The 15,568-nt window shown below is 42.2% G+C and overlaps 1 long non-coding RNA gene across 2 annotated transcripts; it reads left to right on the top strand.

Moving 5' to 3' along the window:
* The first annotated feature begins 11,173 nt into the window (after nt 1-11,173).
* Nucleotides 11,174-15,335, top strand: LOC309538926. Of its 2 annotated transcripts, none has more exons than XR_014222510.1 (3): nt 11,174-11,645; nt 12,525-12,639; nt 12,985-15,335. It is a non-coding gene; the product is annotated as an uncharacterized lncRNA (long non-coding RNA). The 2 variants fall into 2 exon arrangements; XR_014222511.1 differs by having other exon boundaries at nt 11,174-11,652; nt 12,517-12,639.
* The last annotated feature ends 233 nt before the right edge of the window (nt 15,336-15,568 follow it).

Genomic DNA, 15,568 nt, shown 5'->3' with positions numbered 1-15,568 from the left:
TCAATACAGTGGATGCTCGGGTTGCGAACGTGATCTGTGCGGGAGGCACATTCGCAACCTGCAGCGTTCACAATCCGCAGCGCCGCATCTGCACACGCGAGGGTTGTGATTCGGTGCTTCTGCACATGCACAAAGTGTGATTTAGCGCTTCTGAGCATGCGCCGGAACCCGGAAGTAACCCGTTCCAGTACTTCCGGGTTCGGCGCAGTGTGCAACCCAAAAACACGCAACCTGAAGCGTCTGTAACCCTAGGTATGACTGTATAAAGGAAAAGCAGCAAGACCAGTAACTTAGCTTGCTAGTATTATTCTTGCAGACAGGAAGTTGGAGGGGCAGGGACTTATCCACTTTTTACTACAAAGAAATTTCAGAAATAGACTGGAAAGAGAAGCTGCTGAATTGCAACTCATTACCAAACTTAAAACCATGGAGAGACCTGGTCTGAACAAAGACATTGGATTCCTATCTCATTATACATGACTAAGCCATTTTTCACCTTCTCACCCCTTGCCTTTTCCTGTAAGACCTATTGCAGTCGTTAAGAGTCGTCAACAGGCTCATCTCAGCTATCTGCCAATCTCCCATTCCCACCACCCTTCTGAGTAATACCCCTCCCCACCTTCTCACTATATAGAAGGATCTGGCAACTTCTGTTTCAGTGTATCTGAAGAAGTGTGCATGCACACGAAAGCTCATACCAAGAACTAACTTAGTTGGTCTTTAAGGTGCTACTGGAAGGAATTTTTTTATTTTATCCACTTTTCGTTTTGGATTTCTGGCTAAACTGGTAATGTCTTTTTAAAAAGTAAGATTTCCTTTAAGCAAGGGTTGTTCAACAAGAGCAATGTAATTCTCTATCCCACCTTCATTATGCACTCAAGCTTTTAAAGCCAGGAAATGAATTGCTAATGCCCCTCATAAATCTCACACTGCCCAAATACTGCAGGTGACCCCGGGACAAGCGATTCCTTTACTTCCTCACACTTCTCATGTCAGTCTGCCTCAGCTTCTCTTTCACCTTCAGGCTTGAGAAATTTTCTGTGAAAAGGAATGGTAGCACATAGTTCCCCAGTTCTCTCAAGAAAGGATTAGAGAGCCTACTAAAGTTAAAGTTCGGCTGCAGTGCTGTCCCCTGGCTTATCTGGAAGAAGTCTTCATAGGAAAGAGTGGGACTGATGTCTAAGGAAACAAGGATAGGTGGTAAGGGTGTGCTTGCTTCCAGATCGGAAGAATGCTTAGTTCTTTCAGATCAAACAAGTGGCCCTCAGGAAGAACTCAATAAATTGTAAAAGGTGCCCGACATTAAAGTATTTGCGTACAGGATTGCAAACCTAACTAGTCTCCCCACTACAAAACTAGTGACAATGGGCCTTGTGAACAAGACTGTAACAAGCACATGTGTTTACTTCCTTGAATTCAGTAAGATCTAGATCTAGGAGGGATGTGCAAGGAGGGGTGTTCATCAGAAAATATATGAAAGGAAGGGAATCAAGTGGGAAAACCAGAGGAAGAAGAAAATAAATGGTCAGGGTCTTCAGGGTCAGGAGGAGAGAGGAGCAGGTGGTGGAGCAAATCAGGGAGGTTTAATGAACTGAGTGGCTTGTCCCTAACAATGGAGGGAGAACCTAATCTTACACTTGGATCTGTACACATATGGACTTACAATAACAAATAAGTGCCACAATGGAAATCAATCCATCAGCGCCATCTAACAGGGTGGACAGGAAGGAAAAGAACCAGACTGCAAGTTTGCCTTCCTTCTCGTAAAGAAAAGAGAAGAAAAGAAAAGAGAACTCAGATAAAAGTAAATCTGTTTGCATGTATCCATTTCAGTACTTTTTTTTTTATCTGATGGCCTTTTCACTATAATTTCTTGCTTTAATCAGTCTCACTAATAGCACCATTAGGAAGTCTCAATGGACAATAAAAACCACCAGCTTTTTTCTGGAACGAATCCTGCTTGTTTACCATTTCTTTTCTTCTTTTTAAAGTAAATTTTTAAATTAGTTTTTCAACATACTCCCAATAATAGCCAAATTATAACAACAATTAATTCCCAAAATATACAATTATCAAAGTGCCAATCAACTTCCAATTAATACATTTTAGTTAAAGTGGCTCCCCACATGGTGGATTGGGTGCATTTCCAATCTTATATCACTGTGTTCCATAATCTTTAATTAATGTCAGTTACATTTCAGTTATAATAATAATCCCTTAGTCAACAGCTACATAATTATTTCCATTCATGATGTTACAATATATAAATGTATAAAGCTTCAAGTGAGGAACTCAAACTATTATCTTTATTTTGTCCTGTGTGTGAAAACTGTTATATCCATGGAGATTCCTTCTGTCCATATATGGTGTTGTCTCTTTCCCTTCCCAGCTGTTTTTTTCTCCCATCATGGTTTGGGGTGAAAGCCACAGAACTGAATCTCATAGGTCTTATCCATGGGTCGGCAAACTAAGGCCTGGGGGGCTGGATCCAGCCCACGGACGGTCTGGGAATTGCCGCGTGGATCAGCGTGGGAATTCTGTTTGTTCGGGCTGTGCCTTTTCCCCCCCTGCGCCATTCCAGTCCCCCCACACACACACACACAATGCGGCGGTGCCTCTTCCCTGGCTTATCCCCGCCCTGCCTAGAGGAGGAAGGGGGCTGGGCGCCATTTTAAGCAGCCCCTCTCCGGAGCCAGCCCTTTCACACCACTCATCATCCCGCCGCCACTGCCAGCCCCTGCTGCTCACAAGGCACAGGTAAGCAGCTACCGCAGCTCGTCCGGTGCTGTGGAGAAGGGAAGGGAGAGTCAGGGGGATTTTTTTTCCTCTTCAAAATATAGTTCAACCCCCCACAAGGTCTGAAGGACAGTGAACCGGCCCCCTGCAAACAAAGTTTGCTGACCCTGGTCTAATCTCTCCGTTCCTTGCTTTAATGTCTCAGAACAGGCGACAGTCTGCAAGAAACCATTCTGTCTCACTAGTAAAACATGTCGCAGATCTTCACCATTTCCCCCTCAGCCTAGAAAAAGATGGGCAGTTTTCGAACGCGCTGAAGATTTAATACTCCTTTCCAACTCCCAGAATCTCTGCAACGTTCTTATCACAGCCCCCAAATTCTTCTCCTTCCAGCAAGAGATTTATGGCCCATTTAGCTTTATCTCAGATTACATTCAGTCAGTAGCACATACAAATCTCAGTCTCTTTTTCCTTGTCTGTTGTTTTTTAAACAGAGGTGAGGGGAATTACTCTGTCTTTCCAACACAGTCATACTTGAGCTTCCCTTCCCCCTCCTTTCTTCATTTCAGATCACATGGTTTCCATTTTTGCTTGCTAATATTATTCCAACGTCCCTTCCTCACCTGTAAATATCTTTTTATCTTATATTCCAGAGTGGGTTGCCGAACCATAAATATATAAAAGAAGTTTAGAATAAACAAAGCGTGGGCTTCCCTCTCCCCAACCAACTCTCACTCCAAATAAAATCTTATCTCAATTCAAACCTTTGATCCATGTAGCTGGTATATCCGGCAGTGTATTGTTGCAACCCTTTTCCATCACACACCAGTAATTTAAAGCCGATTTAAAGATCCAATTGAATGGAGAACCTCTGCTTCTTAATGGTGGCGTAGGAGGGTTTTTGCCAGGCAAAGTACTTTTGCACTCAGCACCTCCCTGCCTCCCACATTCCATGCCAGAGTGACAGCCAGGTACCAAGACGAACTACAAGTAAACCCATTCCACCACCCCCTGGGGGGGAATTTGCAAGGATGAGTTACCCTCCATCATCCTTGTTTTTTGATCACCAACGATCCCCCTGCTGTCGTGGGGGCTGCCTCCATTAAGGCAGGTGGGACCGGAAGCCTCCCTTGCTGACCATTTCTGCTTCTCAAACAACCAGTAGAAGCAGCACAGCAGCCTTGCCAGACTGCACTTTCTCCAAAACACTTTTAAATTGTTTAGCTTAGCTCTGAGGAGTTTTATCCATAGCCAGCACCTGGTGTGAAGTTTTGAGCCAGAGTCGGGAATGTAGCAGGGGATGAGCCAGGAAGATTTCCCACACTAGAGACTGATGAGCTCAAACGGGTGGTATGAACCTGCCAAAGGTCAGTTGGAGTCTTATATAGCTAGCTGTTCTGCTTCCAGATTATGTGTTAGATTAATGTTTGCAGGCAGGTTTTTTCTCTTCTCCCGATCAGACCCTTCCTTCCATGTAGGCCATTTCTACTGAGTAGACCCCTGACAAGAGAGACATCTGGCAGCTAAACAGGCAACTCTTGGCTTCCTCTTGGGTCCATTGCTGTCTTTACTCTTGACGTCCGAAGAAAGATGAAGGAAAATTGGGGATCAAGACAGGGTTCAGGATGGGGGAGGGCTTGGAGACCCCAGGCAAGGCTCCCCAGAGATGGGTCTCTTCAGGCTGTCTTTGAAGTACTGTGAGTTCCTTCTGGTCTTCTATAGGATTGGGGTTCTCTGTAGGTCCTTAAGCTTTTTCATCAGAAGAGGTCTCTCCATGGTCTGGGTTAGACTGAATCCTGACAAATTTTATCCCTCTGCCTTCTATTTTAAATTGATTTGCCTCTGTGGTTTTACTTATTTCCTCTTGGCTTTGGCTTAACTGTTATGATCTTATTGTACTGTTTTTATTTGTTGCTTACATTGCCTTTTTATTCTAATGGTGTGTTTTTTATGTTGTCAGCCCCCAGAGAACTTTTGTTATAGTGTGGCATATAAATCATGTAAATAAAAAAATGTCTGTGTGTGCAACCCTCCTACTTCAGGTTTTTCTTAGGAAATACATTATTTGTTACCCTTTTCTTTAACTGTAGATTACCAACAAATGTGTGACATGCACAGTATCAATCTACTCTATTAGGGACTTGGATTGGGCCCCTGCCCCTCTCTAAATTTAACTCACAGCTCAAGCCCAGATTGAATATTAGAAAGCAGCAGAAAAATTTCACTGTTCTGATGAATCAACTAAATTATGCTTTGAACCTATGGTAAGCCATGCCTGGGCTGACAGTAATGGATAGAAGTCTCACTGGTTATGATAAGTCAGCACAGGTTGACTGAAAAAACAATGCTGCCATGTGCTCTAAAGGTTGTATGAAATTAGTCAGGCAACATTAAATGTTGAAGCTGTAACTAAGTCTAGATGAATGTGAATAGGCCAGAAGAATCATATGACCAACAAGTCAGTCAACATCCATGTAAAAAGTCTACTTATGCTGACTATGCTAAGAGCCAATGTAGTCCGCTGGGCAGAAGGATACAAGCGAATCAGAGCTCCACACCTGTTCCGATCAACTTCCTATGGCAAAACTCTGAGACTCAATATACCATCTGAAAAACAGCACACTAATCCCATTTAGAAGTTATCCTTGGGTATCTGTGATCAAGTGCAATGCAGAGCTCCATAAATCCTTGGCCATTAATACCGCAGCTCAAGCTACATAAAGAGAAGAGCCATTATTGTTTGGATACACAAATGAAAGAGCTGTTTCGGCCAAACTCAGGTGTTTGAACAAGTAGTTGCCAATTAAAGTAATTCAAACAAATCTCTTGTTTCTTTAGGAAAGAGCAGCAGAAGGGCACATGCAAAAGAATTCTGTGTAGGCACCATCACATCAAATAAGAAGAGAACAAAAGGAAGAACATTCTAGCTATAGAGTAACCGAAGAAGCTAAATAGCAGAGCTATAAAAAAACACAAGCAAGGAGTCACTAGTATATTTGCAATTTTTTAGCAAACACTAATATAAATGATAAAGTTGATTGATAAAGTTCACTAAGCAATTAAACAAGACCCTTTTCATATCAAAGTCATTTTAGCTAACCAAACTGAAGAAGAAATAATCTCTGATTTTTCCCACATCGGATACATTTCTTTGCTGCTGTATTCAAATTTCTTCTCAAGCCAAATGGGTGTTTAGCATGGTCAGTATGAAAAGCATTATCCCCAGTGGGAAAGGTTTGTCTGAATTAAGTCTTTCCACACTTGAAACAATGGTAATAATGTGATTGGTAGGACGCGGGTGGCGCTGTGGGTTAAACCATAGAGCCTAGGACTTGCCAATCAGAAGGTCGGCGGTTCAAATCCCCGCGACGGGGTGAGCTCCTGTTGCTCAATCCCTGCTCCTGCCCACCTAGCAGTTCGAAAGCATGTCAAAGTGCAAGTAGATAAATAGGTACTGCTCCGGCGGGAAGGTAAACGGCGTTTCTGTGCGCTGCTCTGCTTCACCAGAAGCGGCTTAGTCATGCTGGCCACATGACCTGGAAGCTGTACGCCGGCTCTCTCAGCCAATAAAGCGAGATGAGCACCACAACCCCAGAGTCAGTCACGACTGGACCTAATGGTCAGGGGTCCCTTTACCTTTAAGACAGATGTGGTGCAAGAGCCTGTGTGATGTAGCAGTTAGAGTAGGATAGGGAAGTAGATTCAAATATTCACTCAGCCACGAAATTCATTGGGTGACCTTGGGACAGTGATGTTCTCTCAGGAAAATCTATGCTGAGGTAGCCTGAGTGGTGCTCTTCAGATCTTTTGGACTCTCTTCAGCATCTGCAAGGATGGCCAATGTTCAGAAATTATGGGACTTGGAACCCAAAACGTCTGATTAGCATTACATTGACCATCCCTGACCTACATCACTGGGCATTTGTGAGGCAAAGATAAGAGTAAGAAGCTTGTATTCTGTCCTGGAAGGGCGAGATACAGATGTAATAGTACCTGAATACTATCAGCTTGAAATTCAAAAGGCATATCCTGTCAGAATAGCCCATTTGATTTACCGTTCTGTGCTATATTCTGACAGAGGAGTATACTGATTTTCCAGCTTTTTGTTTAAAATGAAAATTTAACACACACACACACACACACACACACACACACACACACACACACACATAATGCTGTAGGGATGTAAAACATGTGACCTTCTATATTTTGTTTTGGACTCCAGTTCCCTCCAGCATCAGCCAAGATGACTAATGATCAGGAGCATGGGTAGGCAAACTAAAGCCCGTATGCTGGATCTGGCCCAATCGCCTTCTAAATCCGGCCCGCACCCGCATGTTTTTACATGAGTAGAATGTGTCCTTTTATTTAAAATGCATCTCTGGGTTATTTGTGGGGCATAGGAATTTGTTCATCCCCCCCCCAAAAAAAATATTGTCCGGCCCCCCACAAGGTCTGAGGGACAGTGGACCAGCCCCCTGCTGAAAACGTTTACTGACCAGGAGCAACAGGAGTTGTAGTCTAACATCTGAAAGGTTCCACATCCCTTGCCATACACAAAGCTCCTGCTTGTCTCTCATATTTCCCTTCCCTTTCTGTAAAACAAAACTGTTTTATGTCCCCCCGCCCCAGCTACCATTTTCTGACAGGAAGTAGAGCCATATCATCTTTCCGCATTACATTTAACTGTGATTCAGTAGCCAGTGGGACTTGCCAACTTAATCCAGCCCTAAGAATATACTACAGGGCACTACAGGGCAAAAGAGGACACTGATTTGCAAAAAAATGTACACATGCTAATTTATATCTGGAGATGTGTGGTGTTGGTTTTAACTATAATTTACCGTATTTTTCGCTCTATAAGACGCAGCAGACCACAAGACACACCTAGTTTTTGGAGGAGGAAAACAAGAAAAAAAATATTCTGAATCTCAGAAGCCAGAACAGCAAGAGGGATCGCTGTGCAGTGAAAGCAGCAATCCCTCTTGCTGTTCTGGCTTCTGTGATAGCTGTGCAGCCTGCATTCGCTCCATAAGACGTACACACATTTCCCCTTACTTTTTAGGAGGGAAAAAGTGAGTCTTATAGAGCAAAAAATACGGTAAATAGAAATACTACATATCACCAGAGCAGGGAAGACTGTGACTAACTAGGTGGACAATGTGCTGGTACTGTTGACTTTGGTACTCTTCAGGTACTGTTGACTTTGGTACTTTTGCTCTCCCTTCTCATGGTTTTTTTTATCTTTAAACCAAACTTGGATTGGATAGTCATTCAAACAGATGGTTCTCCTCTGCAAAATAAGACACTTTGCCACCCTAGTTTCTGGCCAAACATCCACAAACAAGAATTGTCACAACACCACATTGAATTCAGGAAACATACTGGGACTGTGAAATAAAGGACAGTTTATGTTGGGCTTGTCCAGATTTGAGCATTATTTATCTATTAATCCACTTTTCACCCATTTGAATTTGACCAGAATAGCGCGCGCACACACACACAGACACACACACTTGAATTTGTATAGGTCTTTCCTGTTCATACCAGTAGGTGTTCCCTTTTGTGTTTGTCCCCACTTTCTAATCTGTGGATTCTATTATGCTCATCAGGTACTGACAGGGCATGCAAACAGATAGCTGCATGCACACCTTGTTGTTGTTGTTTGAAAAAATCCCCACCCAGGAAGTGTGCAAAATCATAGTTAGGCAATTATAATTTTTCAGCACACAGTTTTTAATATGGGTTGCTTGTGCAGTTTTCTAGATTTGTGCAAATCAGAGGGATCAAAAGAAAATATGTAAAAGGCTTTGCTCTGGTCAGGAGCGTGCCAAAACAGTTAAAAGCATGGCCAGAAAAGAAAGAAAAGCATTGAGGCAGTGGGCATGGAAAGAGGAGTAGCAGAAAGTGAGGATTGTTCTACCCACCCCAAAACACTAAAACAAATTGTCTGCTACCCAAAGTGGAGCAGATTGGAACCTGATTTCCCACAGTTTATCAGATTATCCTCATATCAGTTAAACCTGAATTTACAGCAGGAAAGCACTGAGATTCACGTTGGCTGAGGATAATGTCATGTGGACTGTGCAAATTAAATGGGAACGCAAACAGCTGCAAACACACAGTAAACTCGGGTGTGGACAAGTCCATTCTGTGAAAATGTTCTTACACACAAGGAATAAGAGATGAAGGCACCAGTTATATTCTATGGATATTACATGTTCAGCTCTTCAGAACATAGGCCCCCTCATGCAAGCTCATTTCTCCTTAACAGGGTGCAAGCTTACAACTTTCGAGCAGATCTTTTAATTGCAGTACGGCTTTAGCTGAGTTATAGCAATGGAGCATTTAAAAAAAACAACAGCAAGTAAGGCAGAATGACTTTGGAAGCACAACTAAGAGATGCATGGATGAATCTGTGCATTAAACATTCCTCTTCTCCCCCCCCCGCCCCCGCCAAAGAATCTGGGTTACAAAAAAAAAAAACCCAGAAAAGGAAAGGGAGCTAATGTAGGAGGGGGGAGAGAGATGGGAAGCTTAACTTTTATTTATTTTTGTGTGATCATTTAGATTACAGTGGGGAGTGGGGGGTGGGGGAAGTATTAATGTATAATCTTTTCCCTGTGCTATACAACACTGCCTGCTTTTAATTTGGTATTAAATTGAAACACTCATTTTGAGTGGCTTTGAACGGCAGCCAAAGCCTCTGCTTGCATTGTGTTGGCAGCTGGGTAGCCTTCTCAGCCTTTTATTCCCCCCTCCCTCCTCTCCTTCTTCATCTACCATGCCTTTTTCAGACAACTGAATGCACTTGTCACAATTCCAGGGTTTTAAGCTTTGCCTTGTCTTCAAGTTGACATACCAACTGACTGACAACACAGGTGAATTGGAGGGCTGCCCTGACTGCTGAAGTTTGCACACTCTTTATACAAATGCCACACTAATTCCTAACAAAATGCCAAAGCCATGAACATCTTGGCTCAGTTGTCAAGGCGGCACAAGAAGTAGAAAACCTGAAATGTAAATAGCAGAGGCACATTTGGGGTAGGGGGAACCCTGGCTTTAGTCGTTCGCTATCTTGACAGGTTTTTGGAAGCTTTCGTGCAAGTTCACATGAGGGGAAGGCACCCCAAAGAGGGATACGGTACAGGCCAAACTCTGTTGGAAGAAGCAAACATCCACTTCAATTAGCTGGTCATTCCCTTTTTATTGTATTATAAACTTTCTCTGTAGGCTACTCACAAAACAGTTGAGGTAGAGGTTTGGGGGGGAGGGGTTGCCTTTATTTTAGACCATCAAAACACAAAGTTTTGTGAAGCTAAAGAATTCATCGCAGCTTCGACCCTTTCTCTTAATTATTAGCATTCACAAAACAGCGAGGGTGTGGGGGGGAAGTGGCCTCTTTTCAACTGGGCTGTGAAGGGAGCTCTGCTTATCACAACAGGTGCACAGGCCACTCACAAAACCAGAAGCAGCCCAACATTGAAATGCTAAGAAATTACTTGTTCTCTTTGTCAGCTGCTCACACAAGCAGTGTAAAGCCTACTTGGAAGGAGATATTGTGTCCTTGTAAAGGACAGAAGGTGGGAGGGGTGTGTGAAAGGTTAGGATTGAAAAGGGGTGGTGAAGGCTAGAGGGAAGGGAGGAGAAGATGACAGGCAAAACTCAGCAGGCTGTTTTCAGAGGACATTTGAAATACAAAATAGGGAAGATGGTAGATTAAAATTGGGCTGGGCTGGTGTAGGAATATTGGAGCTTCCAAGCAATACCAGATTCTGGTTAGCCTCATGTAGGGTGCTGCATATTCCTATACCAAAAGATAGTCTCCTAATTAAAGGTAACATCTTTCCTAACTTTGTATACAGTGCCTTCTTGCAAAACTACAACAGCAGCTGTCTATTGCAAAAAGAAATGGGAAGATCTTCTCTTTTAAAAAATGCACACCAGTGTGTATAAGATCAGAAGGGTAATGATTTTATAAAGTATCAACCCATTGGCTGCCTTAAATAGCCAATTAAACACTGATGAAGTTCCAGAATTCAGCTACAATATCTACATAGGGAAAAACACACTAGTTGAGCTCTCTCTCAAATAACCACCTCTTCATACAGGATATGTGCACTTCAACCCACATACAGTGTACCCTCCAACATTTCTCCAATGAAAATAGGCACGTCCCATTCCATAATGGTAATTTTACTATTTATACCCCACCCATCAGACTGGGTTGCCCCAGCCACTCTGGGCAGCTTCCAACATATATTAAAAAATAATAATATTATTTTTTTAAACTTCCCCATATAGGATTGTCTTCAGACGGCTCGGGGGGCGGGGATACCTCCATACCCTCCAACATTTCTCCAATGAAAATAGGGCCATCCTAAGGAAAAGCGGGACATTCTGGAATTAAATCAGAAACTGGGATGGCTTCTCTAAATCAGGGACATCCCTGGGGAAAAACGGGACACGTGGAGGGTCTGATACAGCTGGTTAACAAGGAATAGCCGCTCTGCCAGGAAAGGAATACACCCATAGCCTACGACAAGCAAATGCAAGTGAATGCCGCAGACTTTTAATAGCTGAGGATATTATAATGGAGAGAGCTGAATTGCATGGCACAAGGGGGTCACAAGTATCCAGTCCCATTCTAGGGCAGTGTTTCGCAACGGTGGGCCAGGCCAAACCGGTGGACCACTTTCAGGCAGGCCTCAGGGCCTCCTCACTTGCCCTGCCCCTCAGCTGCCCCACAACCTTTTGCTTAGACCAACAGCAGCACCGACAAACTCCTTGCAATCTGAGTAAAGGTGGGCGGGAGACAGGGAAGTTCAGGGGAGTGAGAACAGAAGAAAAGTTTCTCCCTTCTGAGGGGAAAGGGCCATAGCAGGTATCGAAGGAAATTAGAAAGAGAGGTGAAAGGTTAATATTTATTATCATCAATAAATATGGTTGTTGTTTTTAAAATTTGTGGAATAGAAAGGAAAGGGGTTATAAGAGGAATAAGTGACAGTAGTAGTAGTAGTAGTAGTAGTAGTAGTAGTAGTACAATATTTATATCCCACCTTTCCAAGATCTTCATGGCTTGAGTAGGTATTTGAACCCAGGAAGGAAGGAAGACCCAGGCAGCTTTTCTTTTCTTTTCTTTTCTTTTCTTTTCTTTTCTGGGTGGAGATGAGGTACAAGCTGAGTGTGAAATGCGTGACAGTCCTCTGAGAGGAAAAAAATATACAGTGGTACCTCGGGTTACATATGCTTCAGGTTACATACGCTTCAGGTTACAGACTTCTGCTAACCCAGAAATAGTGCTTCAGGTTAAGAACTTTGCTTCAGGATGAGAACAGAAATTGTGCTCCAGCGGCGCAGCGGCAGCAGGAGGCCCCATTAGCTAAAGTGGTGCTGCAGGTTAAGAACAGTTTCAGGTTAAGAACAGACCTCCAGAACGAATTAAGTTCTTAACCCGAGGTACCACTGTAAAAGGAAATAAAGCCTTCTTCAGTTAGAGACTCTACACCAGCAAATTCAATACCTCCAGAGCAAATGGACTTAACTTAAGGAAAGCTGAAATATGGAACTCTTTGCCACAAGAAAAAAAAACAGCGGCAAAAAACCTTACCTAAGTCGTCCTTGGAAATGGCTATCAGTAGACAGCAGTGTCAGCCTGCTGGTTATGCCAACTCTGCTTCCATTTTTGTGACTGGCTCTGCGTCTGCATCACCATTTTGCGGTGATAACAGAAGGTAACAGCTTGCTTCTCTTCCTCATAAGATTTGTATTACTTTCCAGTATCCCAGGCCTTGAAAAAGTTGTGCTTCATCCCTGTTGCCTCACTTCCTGAGAGGGAAACCAGGCTCCTTCTCATCTCTGATCCCTCAGTCGCCTCACAAATTCCAAGCTCCAATCGATAAGGTAAGTTCCGTTACAGATATTGTTATTGCCGATATTTAGAGCATTTGGGGGCATCCTAACATTCTGGCATAGACTACCATTTAACTACAGCTATGTTTGGCCAGTAGGATATTTCTGACAAGACACAAACGACATTTCAGTGGAACTACACACACTGTCCATAAATGATTATGTATGTGCTTCCTGCTGATGAGCCTAATATCTGAGGTATTGTTTGCCTTGCACTTTTCTGTCCTCTAAGAATAAAACATCAGAAGTGACTCCAAAATGATGTTTTCAATCTGCAGCCTCCTCCTCCCTGGATTCTCTCTTGAGTGCTGCATAAATTTTGTTATGTCTTTCCAGAGCCTGACATTGCTTTACATCTGTTGAATCTTAATTTCCGAAGGATTATGTCCCTGTTTATTTTAAACCAGCTATGGAATTGTGTGCAAACCAGTCAGCCTCTCAGATAGCAGCAGTTGTTCCTGGAACAACTCTCTTAGAAGGCATACCATGAAAATACCCCACCACCACAACAAAACAAAACAAAACAAACAACAGCAGCAGCAATAACAACAGCCCCGTAGTGGGGGGGAAATGCTTTTTTGCTTGGCATTATGAAAACAGAACTAATTTTATGGGCCAATATTAAATTGAGGCAAGAAGAAATTCAGGCAGAAATTCCTAGCATCAGGAGAAGGGACTCATAGGAAATCACTTTTCTTCTGAAATACGAAAACCACACTGAGGAGGCCAGCACTGACATGGAGAGTTTATTTGGAGACTTGGATTGATCCATAGGCCCGGAATATATTTCCTGGTGTGCCAATAGGATTATCAAACAATCCTTAATCATGGCTACTGTGAGGCCAGAACACTAGGTCATATCCAACTGTGTTGTTCTGCTGTTGGAAGGCTCTTGTTGGATGCTGGAGGCCAGGGAGCAGGAATGTTTCTTAACTGTTTATTATTAAATACTTATTGCATCTTTGCTGAAAGGGCATATGCTCAGATAATCTTAATTAAGGACTACTGAGAGTCCTATTGATACTATATGTTATTGTCAATATTTTCTCTTCTCGTTAAATCATTGACAACTATCACATCCTGTGTTCCTAGAAGTTGCATTTGTATTTTAGCATGAGAATCCCAGAGTGATGCAAACTTAGATACTAATTTTAGCAAAAATAGCTCTGCATAAAATATATGGTTCATTTCATTATTGTGCCCTGTGTGTTTTTTTCTTTTTAACTCCCATGATACTGGAGCATGTCACCTAATATTTGTTTGCAATTGAAAGCATTTCGTTTAGAATAGCATCACTGTTAACAACTGCCACTACAAATATATCAGTTTTAAGGCATGTCTTCCCTTTGCCCATCAAATCCTGAAAATGTAGTCTGGTGGGGATACAGAGAAATTCTGTTAGAGATCATTAGACTACATCACAGAACCACGGTTCCTTAGCAGCTAGTTTAAATCTCTAGTGTGGATAGTCTTTTGTGGAGGAAGACCACAATCCAATAAGCAAGCATAATTCTGTGCTGGATTGTGGCCAAAAAAATAATTACATGGAAATGGTTGGTGATGTTGGTGTAAGCAATTTTCTAAGCTAATGACACACCCAGTTTAATTGATTAATAACTAGTAGTTGAAAATTAAAAAACAAAAGTCAGAAAAGAAATTGCAGCAGTTTAAGAGACCCATCCTGAATAAATATAATGTTTGAATATCTGACCACAGGTATCAACTATATTTTCCCCTAAAGACCGTTATACAAGAAGAGCCCTTTTAAAATTGGCTAACTTTTAGCAAACATTCAGTAATCTCGGTGAAATGAATGGACAGCTTTGTTGCTGTTATGGGTTGATGCAAAATACAGGTTTAGAATCACATATCCTGCATCTTTCTTTGGATGATAAATTTTCTAAAATAAGACCGGCTGTTGGGCAACAAAACTGCAGTTTTATTGTTGAACATCAAAGCAAAATGAATTCATTGTTCTATGTTTTACAGTTCCCTTATGGTGCTTAAACAGTGCTAAGGGGCTACCCCCTCATTTGGCTAGGTTTTCATACTAAAATAATCAAGCCAAAACTTTTCTATTTATATTTTAAAGAACTTGGAATTAAGTGAAATTCGGAAATCATACACACACTTGGCAAGAGAAGCCTGCACTGCAGTCCTTCAAGTCTTATATGTAACAGCCTTCTGCAGAAATGCCATCCATAGATGTTTACTGAATCAAGTGCTACGGCTTAAAGATTTACAGCTTTAATGGAAACCCAAATTTTTCACTGTAAAATATAAATATAAATATGCCTAGATTATATATTCCATTTTATAGGTAATGTTTTGGGTGTTCACATAATTCACATACGGTAATTCACATATGGGTTTACACATATGAGAAGTTCTCCAACCTCTGTCACCACCAAGGAAACATAAGAGGCAAATAGAAAGAGACCCAAGTGACGCTGACACAGAACCCCCCCCCACATACACTAGGTGAAAGAACATAAGCTTTAGCACCCCCCTCCCGTTTGCCCTCTTTTCTTCCCAACCCTATACTGCATATAACACCAATGTCTCACAACAAATGTAACTGATCTGTAGGAAACACAACCTGAAGAAAGAGGCAATGCATGTGCTTTTGTAAACAAGGAAAATCTTTAATAAAAATTATTTAAAAATAAAAAACATGGGAAGTTCTTGAGGCATCTTACAACACCTTTAAAACACAAATAGGCAATGGTAGACTAAAGGGGGGTGAATATGTATATACATCTGCCCCTAGTTCTCCAGCGTTCCAACAAGTGTCACTCTGCAGCTCAATTCATGGCCTGGAACTGACTGTGCTGATCTGAAGTTGCTGAAGTCCATTAAAAACCCAAAGGTGCAATGTATGGAGCTTACAAACTGTGCCAAAGAGCTCCTGCAGGTAATT

This window comes from Podarcis vaucheri, assembly GCF_965113315.1.
Source record: "Podarcis vaucheri genome assembly, chromosome: 8".
In the NCBI taxonomy this organism is placed as follows: domain Eukaryota; kingdom Metazoa; phylum Chordata; class Lepidosauria; order Squamata; family Lacertidae; genus Podarcis; species Podarcis vaucheri.
This window is presented reverse-complemented; position numbering and strand designations above follow the sequence as displayed.